The sequence below is a fragment of the Vanellus vanellus genome (genome assembly GCF_965231255.1).
Source record: "Vanellus vanellus genome assembly, chromosome: 6".
Taxonomy (NCBI): Eukaryota; Metazoa; Chordata; class Aves; order Charadriiformes; family Charadriidae; genus Vanellus; species Vanellus vanellus.
In genome coordinates this window covers 36186133-36201632 of record NC_138911.1, presented here as the reverse complement: position 1 = coordinate 36201632, position 15500 = coordinate 36186133, and the positions used below count along the sequence as shown (strand labels likewise).

The following is a 15500-nucleotide window of genomic DNA, read 5'->3' as shown; positions in this document are numbered from 1 at the left end:
TTTTTCACATCACGGGGCTTGCTTTTGCTAAGTGCAAATACCCAATGCAGGCGTTCCACTAATGGTTCCCAATTTTTCCAAACCTGAGTTTGAACAGCAAAGCTAGGCTTTTAACTCTTTTAGAAGTGAATCGAGACTGATCATATCTTCAGATAAATGACAAACCACAAATTCTTCCAGAGTATTGCACACCCATTGAGTACCTTTCAGTTTTCAAGGGACAGGCTTCCAAGTATTCAGAGGTTCAACAGAACTGACCAGTAATACCCTGCAGAGGTTTACGGGTGAAACAGTCCCCTGACGTGTATTTTCCTTCCACAATACTTTTTTTTTTGTATGTATTTTCAAAGTCACAAAAGAGATAGTGAAATGAGTACTTCCCAGACAGACTTCTACAGATACTCCAGTTTGAGAACACAAAACAGCACACACGGGAAACTGCAGAGTTAAGTATCGGAGCCTTCTCAGGAGACAGTACTTTGTCACACTGACTAGAAAATACTCAGAATACAGCAGGAGCTCAATTCATTAACAAAAAGTGACAAAACAAAGGTTAGAATGACACATCAGTCAAACTATATATATATATATAAAAAATTAAGATATAACCTTAAGAAAACAAAAATGAAATTTCGAGGTCATGTTTCAATTCAGCTAAACACATTTTTCTCAATTCCTAATTACTCAGAGAACTCTGTATCAGTGGTTTTCAACCATGGGTCCTATGGACTACCCCTCAGGAAACCTGTGAAAGGTGACCAAAGCAACACAAAACTGTGATACTTTCAGCACAGGTTTCGACACCCCACTGAAAAGAAACCCCAAACCACTGAAGCAAGTAAAAAAAAAAAAAAAAAAAAAATTAAAGTCTGTTCAGGTCTGTTTAACTACTGCGATAATTCCATTTTATATTATGTATGGGGGCATCTGAAGCCAGATTAAAAATATACTTGAACTGTCAAAGCTCACTTGCACTTTATTCATGTACAGTTTTGGGGCATGAACTGCTCTAACCTGCCAGCTGCAGTTTCCTTACCTACTTCATATCCATGATGAGTCACTGCAGAAGCCAAACGTACTGCAAGGCCAGTTTTGATGGATGACTCAGAACTAGGTATTAGCAACCACTGGAGGGCAAAGCAAAACCAAGGAGAATTTGGGAAGATCACATATTATTAGTCAAATACACATTTCAAACTAAAACTTAACTATCCCTACACCATCAAAGGTGGTGATGGGGAACCTATCACAGGACTCCTGGATTAAAGTCAGGAGGAAATAAGGTACAAAGGGTTGTCATCCTATTGTACTTAGTGATCAAAAAAATAGATGGCTGTGCTTTTAGAAACATTTTTACTACATAGTACAGTAGCACAACATCCAAGATTAGTAATTTATCATGACTGCACCTAAAAAAAGGGTGAAAAATGCAAAGATAAGCACCCTTAAACACTGAAAAGCCATACATCTCTCTCGTTCTACAACAATGAAGACATAGTAGCTGAAAATAACTCACATTTAAAATATACTTATGAAAAAGATTGTCAGCCTCAATTGAATTTATTAAGTTCAGAAGAACAAAAAACAGTTTGGCAACTGATAATCTTTGAAACAAGCTCTCTTCCTATGACTGTCAAAATGCACACCAGGAAATTTTGGAAAATGCCACTTACTGAATTCATGTGCAATCTTTGTTTATTATGTCTGCATTTCACTGTGAGACTTTCCAAGCAGGGTAATAAAAAGGATATAGAAGTCATCAGCCTAGTGTAAAGTCAGACCTGCGAATGGGAAAGCAGCAGCCACATCCATCGGCCTGAGCTGGAAAGACCCCAGGGTCTCTGGGCTGAGCAGAAGGAATCCCCAGGAGCTGCTGCAGGTGGTGGCTGCTTATAATGCTCCTTAACAAAAAACAATCAACAAACTTGCTCTAAAATTTTTGTTCTGAATAAAAACGGCAAACCTCTTTATAATTATCACAGAATTTATGGAAGAAAACTAAAGGTCTAGCTCAATAATTCAATTAACACCAACTTCACGGAATCACGGGGTATTCAGAGTTGGGTGGGACCTCTAGAGATCATCTAGTCCAACTCCCCTGCTAAAGCAGGACTGCCCAGAGCACATCACTCAGGACTGCATCCAGGCAGGTCTTGAAAATCTCCAGAGAAGGGAACCCCACAACCTCCCTGGCCAGCCTGTGCCAGTGCTCTGTCACCCTCACCGTAAAGAAGTTTTTCCGTGTATTTGAATGGAACTTCCTATGTTCTACCTTGTGCCCATTACCCCTCGTCCTGTCACTGGGAACCATTGAAAAGAGCCTGGCTCCATCCTCCTTCAAGCCACCCTTTAGACACTTATACGCCATAATAAGGTCTCCCCTCAGCCTTCTCTTCTCCAGGCCAAAGAGTCCCAGCTCTCTCAGCCTTTCCTCATAAGGCAGATGCTCCAAGCCCTTAATCATCTTAGTTGCCCTTCGCTGGATTCACTCCAGCAGTTCCCTGTCCCTCTTGAACTGGGAGCACAGTATTCCAGTTGTGGCCTCACCGGTGCAGAGTAGAGGGGGAGAATGACCTCCTTCGACCTACTGGCCACACACTTCCCTATGCAGCCCAGGATTCCATTGGCCTTTTTGGCAACAAGGGCACATTGCTGGGCCACGGATAATTTACTGTCTGCCACAACCCTCAGATCCTTCTCCTCAGAACTACTTCTCAGCAGGTCGACCCCTAACCTATACTGGTGCTTTACGTTCTTCCTCCCCAGGTGCAGGACCTTGCACTTGGTTTTGTTGAACCTCATTAGGTTCTTCTCTGCCCAGCTCTCCAGCCTGTCTAGGTCATGCTGGATGGCAGCACGGCCCTCTGGGGTGTCAGCCACCCCACCCAGTTTGGTATCATCAGCGACCTTGCTGAGGATACACTCTGTCCCCTCATCCAGGTCATTAATGAATATATTAAACAAAATTGGACTGAGTATTGACCCCTGGGGGACACCACTGGTTACAGGCCTCCAACTAGACTCTGTGCCGCTGATCACAACCCTCTAAGTTCTGTCCCGCAGCCAACTCTCGATCCACCTTGCTGTCACCTCATCTAGCCCATAACTTCAGTAGATTAGTTCATTGTGGTTGAGAAAGACTTTCTTTCCTCATAGCTATAAGGAAAGTATCCTTCATGAAAAGGTGTAGAAGTGAACATGGCTACCAGATGAATGAGATGAATGTTAGAGAAGAGCCAGATTCATGACTGGCGTCACTTTGGTATAATGAGAAATGTCATATCCTCTCTACAACGCTGCTGTAAATGAACATGAAAATGTCAAGAGACTGTCAACTGGAGACTACTATACATACATGCCAGATGCAGAAAAACTGTGGAAGAGGTTCACTGATTACATGGAGCAAAGCATATATATTTGATAACGTTAAGTGCAAAGAGAAATCCAATGCAGATTATGTTATCATTTAAGTCCTTTAATTTCAAAATGTGTCTTCATGTATGATTTCTTTCTACAGTTAAAGAAGATGATTTTAAAAGGTGTAATAAAATCTTTCTAATTCAGATAGCTATTAATATTTTCTTGGGTATCATAAACCAAATTACTTCCTCCAGCTTTTGTCATCAGGTGTGTCTTGAGAGTCAAGCATATAGGTTGTACATGTTTCAGATAACTAGGAAAGACAAAATTGCTGGGCCTACTTTGAGTTATAAATTACTAGGTTACTTGACAGTAATAGCTCAAGGTAGAAAAGCATGTATCAGCTGATTCAATCATAAAAACATGACTCCATACTAAACCTATCTTCCAAAATTCCAGCAAGTTTAGCGCTCTCAAAAAAACCCCTCTATGCACTTTCGCTACAAGGCACTTATCTGGACAGTAGATTCATTTCACTTCTTCGATGTCTATAAATAAATAAAGAAAAAAGCTATCACATGAGGTGCTACATGTCTGTAAGAGCTCACATGACCTAAAAGGTGACCAAGTTCATACTAGAAACTGCAAACTTGATTTCACAGTGCAGCCTGGCATCCATTAACAGTGCATTTACTCATGCGTCTGTGAGCCCAGCACCGTGGCCATAAATTTTCCAGGGCAGACATTAAAAAGGTCTACTGTGTACTTTTTCAGGGGTACCCTTCATAAAAGGCTACTCAAAAGTAGCCCTCTTCTTTAGCTACATATTGTTTGCAGGCTTCCTTTGATACCTTTTATATTCTTGTACCAGACCAATGACTGCATTTGGTAGTCTCCGAATTTGTTCACAGGAAATGTCTTTTGTAAGCCAGGCATCTTCACATACGAACACCTGCGCAGCCTGGCAGCATACATAGGCCATTACCACCACAGTGTTTTCCTTAATGTTCTCACTGCTACTGAAAGGTCAAAGCAGCACCCTGTACAGGTGCTTAACACAGGAATAGAATATATTCCAAGTGAGGATCGCAGAAGCTTTATGTTGGCTGGCTGGATGCTTATGAAAGTAGGTACCTCTGCTATTGCTTTTAATCTGGTAATGGAAATAAAAAAGTGGCCAATGTGAATACAACACAGCAGCTGAAATCATTCAATTCCCTCAACTGAATTCACCACCTTTCTTCTTTGGAAGCCGGAAGAAACAACATCTCCTCCTCTGAGATAAGAAGATACAAATCCCATACCTCCAGGAATGATAAGGGCTTACTGTTTCTTTGAATAGCTTTTCAACGAGACGCTTTTCTACTTCTGAGAGTAGAAAAAGGACAGCAGGAAACACACAGCATGTGCATTTTGTGGATTGTTTACCTCTTTGATCTTCATTGGTGTTCTCTACGATATGAAAAATTAATAGAGGTACTATTCTTGTGAGTAGAGGACTATGAAGAACAGATGGGGTCAAGATCAAACATCCAGTCAGAAAGCGTGCTTACTTGGTGAACACTGTGTCAACTGATCTGCTGTGATCTTCCTGGGTTTATTTGTAGGTTTCAAACACTACAGAACGTAGTCCCAAAAACCCGGTACATTAATATCCCTTTAGTAAGGGTTTATCAGATAATTTTATACTGATACATTTTAAATTTGTTTCTCTGAACAGGTACCATTATATTTTGGAGTTATGCAAGAGCAAGAAATACCACTGTTTTATAAAAGCTCCTACAAATTTGATGCTTAAGACTTTAATAAAAAGTAGCTAATGTTTTGTTCCATCAGCAACTCAAATAAGACTGCTACATGTACAGATGCTATAGCTACCCAAAAATAGAAAGAACAGTGGGTTAATGTAAAAATTCTCAATGCATTTTTCATTCCATTAGTCAGTGAATGCAATATGAGTGGCTTTTGTTTTACTGGATAAACAATAGTAGTGGCTCTGTTTTAATGAAAAAATATTTCTGTTGTTAAATAGATCCTGGTGGAATCAAAAGTTTTAAGAGCATCTATTGCTATTTTTGAAGCACATGACAGCTAAGTATGAGCTGTAATTTTCATTTAAAATCTAGCCATAACATAGAGAACCAGTATATCTAGTAAAATGGGAATTTTGATCTCAGGGTACTATGTCCTCGGGGAGGAACATGAAAAATGAATGAGGTATCAGAGAATTTAGTTCATATGCTGTTGTCACTGAAGTGACAGCCAAAGAAAAGTTAATTTTCAGAAATCTGAATGTCACGGTCTGAGAATACGACACTTTATTTCTTCTCTCTGTGGGCCAGTAGTTCTTAGCTCCTAAGGTGAGACCCTCTAAGCAGCTCTAAAGGTTTTTTTATGTATGGAAAACATCATATGATATTCTAGTTATTTCTTATAAGATTTTTGAAATAATTTAAGACAAAATACAAATACAATTTTTTTAAAGCCTGAAAAAAAAAAAGTTGCGTTACTGCATTCTCATTTTAAAATACCTTGTACGTAGATCTACCAACAATAAGTACGCATTACTTGTACTTGACAATGTGTTTCTTCTTTGCATTTTTCTGCTGTAACCTACAACACCCCTCAGCAGATTTTTTTTTTTTAAAAAAGGTATCCTTAAATTTATAGACTAATGATGAAGACTACATTAACTAGTCTTAATGAAAAACCTGAAGATCATGAAACAGAAGCTGTTGTGCTCTGACGTTTACTCTCAGAAAAGTACTCGCAAGTTTTCAGCAAAAAGAAAAGTAATGGTCATTATATGGTACATGTATGAAATAAAATTGAAAGTTTTAAACTTTAGCTCCAATAAGCAGATCCTTTAAAATAATCCCTTAAAACAAGATTCGATTATTGCTGAAGATGTATGATGTACTGACAAAGCAAAAATATTTCCTGTAGTCAGAACTTAAGGAGGGGAGTAAAACTGTCAATTATGTGCCAGAATCTTTTGTCATGTCTCTCTCCTCTATTTTTTTCAACTGCATATTTTGGCAACACTTGGCTCAAGTTAACATAAAAATGAAAAATTTTACTAATGTTTTGTATATCTTTTGAAACACCTACTTAGCTGCAGAAATACAATGAAAGTTTCAATAAAGGTTAAAAAACAAGCAAAAAGAGACAGCCAAACATACGTAAAAGAGAAACACAAAAGAAAATCGGGAATTAAGAGAGTCACACTCCAAATAAACACACTAGTTAAAAGTGAAAACAGACCATTTCAGAAACTGCAATTAAGGCACAATATAAAAGAAAATAAAAAACCTTATTTTAAAATAAGCAAAATGTTTCTGCAAGACATCTGCATTTACAAGTGCAAAAATGTGTACAAGGACTTACTTCCACTAAAACACTGTTCAATCTGTCCAGAAGCTGCATTTGTACAACTAAACAAATCCCCAGCAATCTGTGCTTTGGCTAACTTCTACTCCTCACAGCTCCGTTATCTTTAGATAACAATCTTAGGCAGTCAAAATGGAAATAAAATTTAAGTATAAAGGAAGGAATCAGATAATACAAAATATTTAGGCAATTTTTACTTCAAACTACCAGCAAAAATCAGACCACTTTGTTCTAGGAAGTACACAGTCATATATACAATCCTACATTTCCATTCTAAAAAATACTGGGTAAATCACCCTATCACAAATATTTACTGTGTGAAGCTTACGGTAGAAGGCTTTCCATGCTGTCACTCTTAACTCCTAGCATAAGTAATATAAACTGCAGTGTTCAGCATAGCAGTGGCTAACAACAGGTAGTACTTGTAAGCACTGGGCTTCTGGCATAGAATCTACCGCTCAGTCATGTCAGAAAGACGACTGTCCCACTCACCCCTCCTTCCACCCACACCCAAGCTATATAATCATATACCTTTGCCCTTCCACCGGCACCGGGGGCTCTTCCACTCACACCTCCCCTTGCTCAGGTCCTAGCTGCGTAGACGCACATCCTCCCTCCTGCTGAAGCCCTACCGAGCTGACTCACCTTGCTAAACAGTCAGAAAAGTATTGCTGGTTTGCTTGCCAATTAAACTTTCTGCCATTTTAGCAAGTAGATTCCAAGAAGCATCAGAGCTGGCACAGCAGAAAAAAATGGATACATGCTGTCAGGAGCAGAGAAGAGAAATGATGAACTAGGGTAGAGCAGGACTCTCTAGCTCCATTCAAGATCAGAGCATAACATGAGTCCCTACGATTGTGTCTCTAAAACTGAAGAAATAAAATTGCAGCAGGCTCAATTGCTTAGAAATGAATGTCATTCAAATAACAGTAATTGCTAACATTAAAGAATCCATTCGCTTTGAAATTGAGCATATTATTCAGAGTGAAAATATTTTCCCCCAGAAAGTACGTACAATGTTTACAGAGCTGAAGATGTAATATAAAAGCACAAGTAAGAAACGTGCTTGTATGTACCCTGCATGTGATGAAGTCAGCATAACACAACGCCAGAACTATTGGCAATCACTTCTCTCTTACTAACACTTTCTCCTCAGCCTTAGAGAAAAGCATTCATTTGTGAATTCTCAGTGACAGAGAAACATTTCAGAACATATTTTTCTGTCAAAACTGAGGCAGAGTAGCCATCAACTGGAATTTGAACCATTAAATAAAATTTCTTGATGTATGTTCAGGGATGAAAGGGAGGAAGAAGGGGAGGAAGAAGGGAACAAAAAACATTACATGGAGAGCACAATAACTGTTACAAAGAGCTTTAACAAGAATAGCTACTAAATTTAAAGAAAATGCACTATTTTCATCAGCAAAGCACTATACAAACCAGTTTTTACTACATTCAAACTATAAATAATCATTTTTTTCTTCCGTAATCAGAACAAAAAATATCAGATGGGTGACCACACTGTCTTTAATATCTTTAAAAATCAATGAAATGAAAAAAAACAGCACGTTAATTTAAAAAAACAACCAACTGATCTGGTTTTAATTACAGGAAAGTTAAGCAATGTATAGTTTTCAGATGACGTACATTTTGTTTAAAGGACACATGCATTTTAGCATGAAAATGTAGCATGTCTTTACTCACAGAACTCTCAGGAAATGTCTTCCTGGGTAGAGCCATTTAATTTCTTTTAAAACTAGAATTATACAGTTACAGTATTTAAAAAGATACACATACATATCTGTGCTATCAGTTTGCTACTAGAGAGATTTATCCTGTAGAAAGAAAAAAAAAAAAATCTCTATCTGGGTCTCACTCATGCTAATTTTCAATTTAAAGAGTAGAACACTTCAATCTGTGCAAAAATTACTTTGCATGTAAGTGCTGTTCTGGAAAATTTTGGATAAATGCATATAAAACTTTTCTTTTCAGCACATGCACAACTGATATATAAATGGAGCTAATGTCGAGAATGCTATCTAACTTGTTCTGATTGTTAATCCTCCATTCTGCAAAAACTCTTTTTCCCTTTTCAATTAAACTTGTTTCTCAACAGCTTTCTGTCCCACAATTAACTTAAGAAGCATTGTGGCTGAACCAAAACAATGAAATATTAAAAATCAACTGTCTCATACTTTTTCTAAATTAACCTAGAACACCTTCACTTTATTACTATTATCCTATTAAAAATCAACTTTGTTGCAGTATCCCTTATCTTTTCACTTCAAAATACAGTAAAGAAAAGATCAACATATCAAAATGACTGGAACTTGCACAGAAAGTCAGCAAAGTCTCTAGTACACAGTTTAGAGCTGAAATGAAGGAGAAAACAACACCACAAACCCACCATTTACTAGGAAGCTTGAAACCTCGTGACAGTAAGAAGTAAAAATAATTTAAAATATCCTCCATGCATCAGTCTATATTCTTGCAATTATCTTTATGATGCTTCATACATTTCTGTGATGCCAAACGGCTTACTTTTTATTTTGTTTCATGTATAAGAATTTTCCATCATAAAATACACTAATAGGCTATCAGTCAGACACCCTGAAATTAAATAATAAATACAGTTATACAGGAAAGCATCCAATTTTAGTCGAGAGTCTTGTCTTTTTTAAAGAGACAGCTTGAGTTGTCAACTAAGGTGAAAGTCCACTCCTAGAAAAAGAATAGATCTAAGCCAACTGTCCACATGTGGAAGAGGTAAGCAGCTTTAGTGAAGGTGAAGGAAGTAAACATCATATCTCTGTATAAGGCACAACTGGATAGGTAACAAAAGTTGCATAACTCTAGAGATAAGTCTCATACAAAACCAAAACAAAGCACAAACTTCCTGAGATATGTAAACAAATACAGTAAACCTGTTGAAATTACACTGAACATGGGTTCAACAGATTTCATTTGCTGACATGGCTTCTGGAGCACAGCTGGCTCACACCTGGACCACTCAGAGCCTTGGGTCTGACTTTATGGGTCAAATTTAAGGTTTAAATTGACATCCAAGAATAAAATGAAAGCTTAGATATTTTGAGAAATACAAGGCGAATGATTTGTGTATCAAGAAAAAAACATGGCATTTCATACAGTTTAATGAAGTGCAGAGTCTTTCCAGTCCATTAAATTACAGCAGCTTTTTAATAATTGAACATTTTTCTAAATAGCATGAAGCTGAATGATTAAAAAGAGGTCTTTCATTTTAGTAAGAAATTAATCTATTTGTTTTAATGAGGGTTAACCATGCTGGTTCTTATTTCAGTGCCAAGGAGCCTCATGGGAGAAAGCAATTATTAAACAGCTCTAAGTATCTGTGTGTAGGCTGGCACAGATACTTATTCTAAAAGGAAGACACATTCTAAAAACACTTTACCCTGATGTCTTCCACTTCCATAGTACAAATACTCCACACCTGGAAAATCAAAGGCCTGAGCAAAATATTATGTTCTTGAGTAGGTAAATTAAATTGCATAATATCAGCTACAGAGCTGCAGAAGCTACATGGCTATGCACGGATAAAATTATTTATAAGGGAAAGTACTGTAACGTGCTCGTTGAGTCACATGGTAGTCTTGCCCTAATACTTACTAAGCCTACCTAAAAAAGCCTGTATTACAAAGCCTACCAACTCTTAAAATACCAGCAGCTCCATAAAATACTTGCCCCAGACAGCAGTCTTTCTGTAACTGTGGCAGGACCCTCCCTTAAAATCAACTTTTAGCCTGAATTTTTAGTATTTTGTGGTTTTCATTCTCCGCGCTGTCTGTAATGCCTCTCCTCCAAATACATGAGCTGTGTATATACACGTACAGTTTTAAGACAGTTATATGGAATTGTACCCATTTCTAGCTTGTTCCATGTCTAAAGGTCCAGCTGCCTCACTGACTGCAGTCAGGACTTTAAAGCCATTATTTCATTAAACAGGTGTTCACTGACTCTGACTTCCAAAACAAAACCTCTGGAGAGACTGAAAACCTCACGTTAACTTCAGTGGCAAGGGAATCCGTGATAACCGGCTACACAGCATTGGAATGATTTTAAGTTCCAATCCATACAAAACAAAAGTTGAAGGTGAGTAATCATCTCTGAAGTCAAATTTGTCAAAAAATGCAAAACAAGGATGCAAAGCTCATTTCCTCCAGTGAGGGACAGATATCGCAAACAATCCAGGTTCATCACTAAAGAAGAGTGAAAGATGTGCTGTTCACTTCTATATAAACCTTTTACTTCAGCTTTTTAGTTTTCTCTCTCTTTAAAAATCCTAGATAGTGCATCTCACTTTCGCTACAGTAACATGAATTTCTTGTGCAATTCCCTTGCCGCTCCCTGTTCTTCTAATTGCATTCTCAAACACAAATCGTCAAGACTCTGCTCCCTCTGGAATAACTCTCCATTTTCAGCCACAGCAATAATTTTGCATTTTCCCCTCCACTGACACAGGTGTTAGCCTGGTCTCCCAAAGCAATGAAGCTTAGAGTAGGAATACGCAGATTTGTGTCTATTTGTCACTATATAAGAACTGGATACACAGTACAATATCAACTGACTTTGAAAGGCAGAGAGCAGTCTATGCTCCTCTCTAATAGAAACCTACTAAAAATAAAAAACACCCACTAACTTAGAGTCAATACATCAATATGTGAATAAACACATCACGATTTTCTAAAAAACACCAAAAAACCCTACAAGACCTGGGTAGAAGAAAAGAATTAAAATTCTATGTGTAACAAACAAACAAACAAACAAACAAAAAGCCCCAAAACAAGCCCTTGGGATTTTTAGTATATAGTGGCAAATGTGATAGTTTTCTGTATCTGAACTGAAGAGCCCTCAGCCTCGCTATTTCTTGCAGTGCTCATCAGAAATCAAGCTCAATAGCAATTCTATCAATAAAGAGGACAGCAATTAGTGAAAGTAACCAAGTGCTTCTGTTTTCATAAGTGATATAATGGCTGAGTCGGAAGGACATTTAACCAGCAAACCTTAATTGAACACGACAACAAGATTGTTCCATATTGAAAAAAAATCAGGATCAAGATGTTTACAGTTTTCATTGGCACTTTTGTCCTATCCTTATTAGTTACCAGCATTCTGTATCTTTATACTAAGTACCAATGATCTAGTTTATTAGCTGCTGGCAGAGGAAAAAGCAAAGGAAAACGTAAATTTTCTTAAGCCTTAATTTCTGTTGTACATCACAACAGCCTCAAAACAGAGTATTAAAAATCTAGAATTAAGTATTCCAGTAGATATTGATATATAACAATATGTTTTCAATTATTTTACAGTAATACAGGATTAGAGCGGGAAATAATGTTTGCGATTTCAAACAGAAATTTATTGAGTGTTCTATTTTTCATTTTACTTCCCCAGCGTATTGTGTCACGCCTATCCTCTCCCAAAATTCAAATCCTATTAAGTCGTTCATTAAAAGCTGGCAAGAATCTAGCATTTTCAGTTGCTGGTGCTAGCAAAGAAAATAATTAAGGCATCCATCACTGCTGTATCCTCATCCTTCTCCAGTAACACAACAAAAGCTTCCAGTAATTTATAAATGCTATTCTCTTAAATCCTAAAAAGGTGACCCTTCAAATGATATTCTAATTCAGACAGAAAAATTCCAACTCAGACATTCTTTTGGGGCCTTTTTTTAAGTTTTGGGTTTTTTCCTCCTTGCCCCCAAGCCCCACATATCTTCACTGGATGAACCAAGAGTAGCCAAAAATAAAAACATCTAACTAAACACTTGGAGGACAAAATAACTATAAAATATATTTAATAACGTTTTACTTATGTTAGTTCTGCATTTGGACAGAACAAGGCTATGGCATGCATCTGCCTCATGTAACGTGGCCATCTCAGTGTCTAAATCCTTGCAGAGAACTTACAACAGAAGGGTTCTTTTCTCTCAGACTCATGAGCCTCCATACTATATCTAGGATAACATTAGCTAATGAGCGTTAAAAACACTCGTCCATAAATATGACTGACTTTCTCCTAAGTTTGTCCTCATAGAACGAATGAAAACAATTTGGAATTTATAAACAAACAGAAGAGTTGAAATTATTACTGAAAGGAGATGTGAAAGAAAGGGGGAGTATTTTCTACCAATCCCAGATAAAATGAAAGTATCTTTTGCTGCAATTAACTGCACCCATGGCTGGAATAGCTTGCTGTACTAATGATATGATTAGGACCATGCTCCCTACTATTCCTAAGTACTTGTGAGCGTTTTCTTCCTTACAACCTTTGGGAAAGTTCAAGTAACTAAAACAATTTACACTGCTTTCAATAAGCAGTAACCAATTTGTACAAAGACTTGTTTTCACAGGAAGAAATTATTTTAAAGATACATGACAGACATCATATTAAAAATGTACACGCAACATGTTTAATGACCACATAAAAATGCAACAATAAAACCCCCCACAAAACGCATAAAAGAACATACACTGAGTTAGTTCATTTTGGGATATATTTAGTTACTTAAAAGAATAATTCTTAAGTAAACACAGTTTATGAAAGATACCATTTGTCTACCTACCCATAACTTTTGATCTGTTTGGCAAATTTCAAATAAATCTAACAGCAGGTGCAGCTTTTGTACATATGAAGGTCCAAGTTTTGTGACCAACACTGCTCAGGTAAAGAACCGCCCTTGAATGCATTTATCAGAGGAATAACAATTAAAACTCATCCACTTCTTCATTAAAAAAAATGCAGCAACCACCAGGGCAATCAGGAAATCTAAGTCTAAACCAGTAACAGCATGGACTGACTTTTCTGTCCAGACAAAAAAGCTAGGAACAGAGAAAAGAGCATGTGGAAACTAACTATAAAGAAAACAAACTTACTAGTTCTCTTGTCCATGGGAAAACCTGTCTTTAAGAAGAACTTTCAGAAAGGACCCTTTTTGTTACCAGGGTATTATTAAAAAATTTCCTTGTCACTGTCAAATCTTGGGCTGATTACACAGTCTTCTGCTTACTCCGATTCACGTTAATGACTTTCCAAAATGAAACCATCAAGATATGACAGACAGAAGGCTATAACCTTCACAAAAATTTTCATTTAAATCAAAGAAAAACAACTGAATTTTTCTGACACCTTAATGCCCATTTACTTTTGCATTTAATTGTTATACATTGTGTTTCCTGGTTACTAGCTGAGTTTGGTAGGAACTTTAACATATTACATTTCTGAATACCTAGTTTATAAGGTCTTCAGGGAAAGGAATTTATCTTCCAGTGAATCTTACTGTGAAGCATATGGATGTTATTATAAAACAAATAGTGAATAAAATATGGGGAGGACAGCTAGAAAATGTGCCATTATTGCTTTACTTGACTGATTTACGGTTCACATCTGACTGTTCAATAACCCTCTTACCTCTTTCAGATTCTTTTACTGTCACGGTTTTTTGACACACATATTCTATTCCTCTACATGTAAATGAAGAAACAGAGTATCTGCTGGGGAGAAAGACAGAGGACGGAAGCAAGCTGAAAGGCAATCTCAGAAAATAAGATTATTATATTTTCTAAGAAATTTGCACTTCCATTAATTATGCACAGCTACTTATATGAGAGAGCATAGAACAGTACAATGAATTTAAAACTATACAACTAAATCCCAGCGGAAACAAATAGTTTCTACTTCAGTGGAATTCTACCCTTACGGTGGTCCTATTTAAACCAAGAGAACTGCTTGCAAAATAGGGCAGAACTTAATATGAATGAAGGTGGCAGAATCTGTCCTTTAATCTATAATGCTATTTAAAGGATTATTTGCATTACTGCATCTAGTAAATTAGTTTGCAAAATGCATTATATAAACTAGTTAGTGACATAGATTTTTCTTAAGCTCGTAAAGGGGACAGAGGAAATGGCACTGATTATTTCCGCTATTACCATCATATAACATTGAAATTAAGGACTGCAGAAGGGAGCATTTAATTTTAAATCTCTGTACTTCAGTCTTTAAAAGGAGCCTCTGATATATAAGCCATCTTAGAAATAAAAACTTAAATCTATACCAGGGGAATTTCACTGATAGCCAGTTAGACACATACAAAATATTAAGTGCAGGTAATACAAACTTAGAGTCACCAGGAAACATTTTGAAAATAAGAGTAGCATAGACAAGGCTTGTATGTGTATCTTTAGGACATGGTCCCTCCTAAACATGACCATAAACATGTTCAAAAACCTCAGGATAAAGTTAGCATTAAAAATTAATACAAGAACTACAATGTGAACTTCCTATTTCTCCAATTTCATTAAGATCAAAATTTTAGTCAGCTGTTTACCTGAAGGCAGATGACAACAGTGAAACTAAACTGAGGAACTGGAGGAAAGAAAGAAGCCTTTACATTCACTTCAGCCTCTCCCCTGCCTTCAGGCTAACTGCTCTTCACTCTGCTGAGCTGGCATTTTTTAAAGCACCATTCTACCTTTCACTGTTGAAAAACACTGGAGAGAGCACTTAAGAGACCTCTAAGAACTGCAAAGTAAGGAACTCTAAATAAAAGATTCATTCATCTCAAGCTACTATTTCTGGGTTGGGGTGGGGTTTTTTTTGTCTTATTACTCTTATTAAATAGGCTTAGTTCATTTAGAAAATCTGCACCATTTTCTTGAGCAAATTCCCCTCAAAATTTACTATGATACCAATAGCGTACGTGGATAGAATTA

At 37.0% G+C, this 15500-nt stretch overlaps 1 protein-coding gene across 2 annotated transcripts in view; it reads right to left on the bottom strand.

The window, feature by feature from the left end:
* Window positions 1-15500, bottom strand: part of AVEN (apoptosis and caspase activation inhibitor) — a 101756-nt gene that overhangs the window by 21656 nt on the left and 64600 nt on the right. The window lies entirely within an intron of this gene.